Genomic DNA, 2,042 nt, shown 5'->3' on the forward strand with positions numbered 1-2,042 from the left:
TGGCGCTGTGGCTCAAGTGGTAGAGTGCTAGCCTTGAGCTGAAGAGCTGAGGGACAGCACCCAGGCCCAGAGTTCAGGCCCCACGACCGGACCCCCCCCCCAAAAAGAGACTGTCTCAAAAAGGAAGGAAGGAAAGAAGGAAGAAAAAAATGAAGGAAGGAAAGAGGAGAGAAGGAAAAGGGGCAAGGGAAGAAGGGAGTAAAAAAGGGAAAAAAATTCAGCTCAACACTTAAAAAGTTCTCATTTGTATCTCATTGCCTATTTTAATAGATATAAGATTATTTCCTATTTTTCTTTCTATCTTGTCTAAAATCCCCAAACAGCCAAGAGTGTGAGTAACTTGCTCAGAGTCCAACTCCTAATATTATTACCTGGGGAAGCTTAGGTCTCCGGGGACCACAGCTCTCGCACACACCTTAAACAAGGTTATCTTCATACACATGATAAGAACAAATGCTTTCAATTCTTCAAAGTTAAGGCCTAAGCTTTTACTTGGAGGGAAGGAAGAGAAACTGAGGCCTGGGAGCAGTGGCCTAAAGGTGACCCAGCCAGCCAGCCCTTGCCCTCCAGGCTCCCAAAGTCCACCAGTTTGATTTTAAAAACGAAACTAAAAGAACCAAATTAAATATTAACTTGTTTCAAACAATTCAACCAGGAGATCATTATGAAATCAGAGTATCAACAGACCACGGAAAGAGCTACAGAAAGGAAATTTTGCACTGCTTCTTTAAAAGGAAAAAAAAAAGTATGGGTAAAGTTAGATTCCTGGCTGGTCACCTGGCCAGTGCTCTAACCTTTAAGAGAGAGTGGCAGTTCCAACTTAACTCAGGTGGAGGCAAAGCTCAGATATCCACAACCCTGAGGGGTTTCTCAGCTCACCCCGTTTATAAAGAAGCAATGAACTGTTCTTTACCTAAGCGGGCTGTAACCTGCTAGTGTTCATCCATAGTTACTTTTTTGTTTTTGGTATCCGCTTGGTACTAGACCTTATAAGACATCTCTTGTGCTTTTGCCCACTCTTCTCATGATTAATCCTTACTTAATCACCGGTGTTATCCCAAGTTGCTCTCATAGTTCAGAGTGTTTTAATACACACGAAGACCCCCCCGCTTTAACAGCTAAGACCAAGGAGAGAAAGCAATTCTGGAGAAGTGAAGCATGGTTCAAAACGCACCGCGAACCCAGTGGCCTTAGAAAAAAAAAATTTTTTTTAAAGGGCTGAATCGATTCCAATTGTAACACCTATGTCACAACGATTTTAAGATCTTTTTAGAGCAAGTAAGAGTGGAAAGAGGAATGGCAAGGTCAATACATAAAAACAAAAGAGCCCTGGAAAGTTGTTACCAGGGATCCCTACCTACAGATGGACGGCACGGGGCTCCGCTCGGAGCCGCCGCGTGCGCCGGGAAGGCGAGAGGAGCGCCGCTCCGAACGCCCGAGAGCCACGCTCTCCGTGTGGGCAGCCCCGGAGCTGGGCTATTACGGTGCCCACATCATCACTAAGTGCCTCTTAAGGGGGTGGGGGAGAATCTTAAAAAAGGACAGTTCCTCCCCCACCACACTCCAACTTACGCCCTTAGCCTGATTGTCCGGAGTGGCTTTGGACTCTGTGGTTTAACCTTGTGCCTTTCCAAACCCGAAATGAGCTGCAAATGAATGAGCCCAAGGTCCACAGCCACCCACCCAGCCAACCTCCGCCTGCAGATCAAACCCGAAGCAACGAGGTCCCGGGTCGTCGGCCCGCATGGGGGCTCCCCCCACCCACCCACCCACCCAGCCCGACTCCCAGCCCGGGCCCCCTGCACTAACGATCCTGCAGCCCGGGGCGGGCGCGCTCCTTACCCGCTGGCGGCGGGGGCTGCCGACGCTCCGGGATTGAAGGCACTTGCTCCCGGTGTGTGGTGGGGGGAAGGAAGGGAGGATCGGCCAGGGACGGGGCGAGCGGCTGCGGCAGCCGCAGCCACCAGCTCCACCCACAGGCCTAAGCGCGGAGAAAGTTTGCCCGGGAACACGCGCGCGCGCACACACACACACACACACAC

The 2,042-nt window shown here is 50.4% G+C and overlaps 1 protein-coding gene across 1 annotated transcript in view; it reads right to left on the reverse strand.

The window, feature by feature from the left end:
- Sgms2 (sphingomyelin synthase 2) overlaps nucleotides 1–1,901 on the reverse strand; it is a 71,779-nt gene extending 69,878 nt beyond the window's left edge. Inside the window, exon 1 of the mRNA XM_013023765.1 lies at nucleotides 1,843–1,901. The gene's annotated coding sequence lies outside the window, so the exon portion shown is untranslated. The remainder of the gene's footprint in view (nucleotides 1–1,842) is intronic.
- Between the last annotated feature and the right edge of the window lie 141 nt (nucleotides 1,902–2,042).

The sequence above is a fragment of the Dipodomys ordii genome, unplaced genomic scaffold (genome assembly GCF_000151885.1).
Source record: "Dipodomys ordii isolate 6190 unplaced genomic scaffold, Dord_2.0 Scaffold70, whole genome shotgun sequence".
Lineage (NCBI taxonomy): Eukaryota > Metazoa > Chordata > Mammalia > Rodentia > Heteromyidae > Dipodomys > Dipodomys ordii.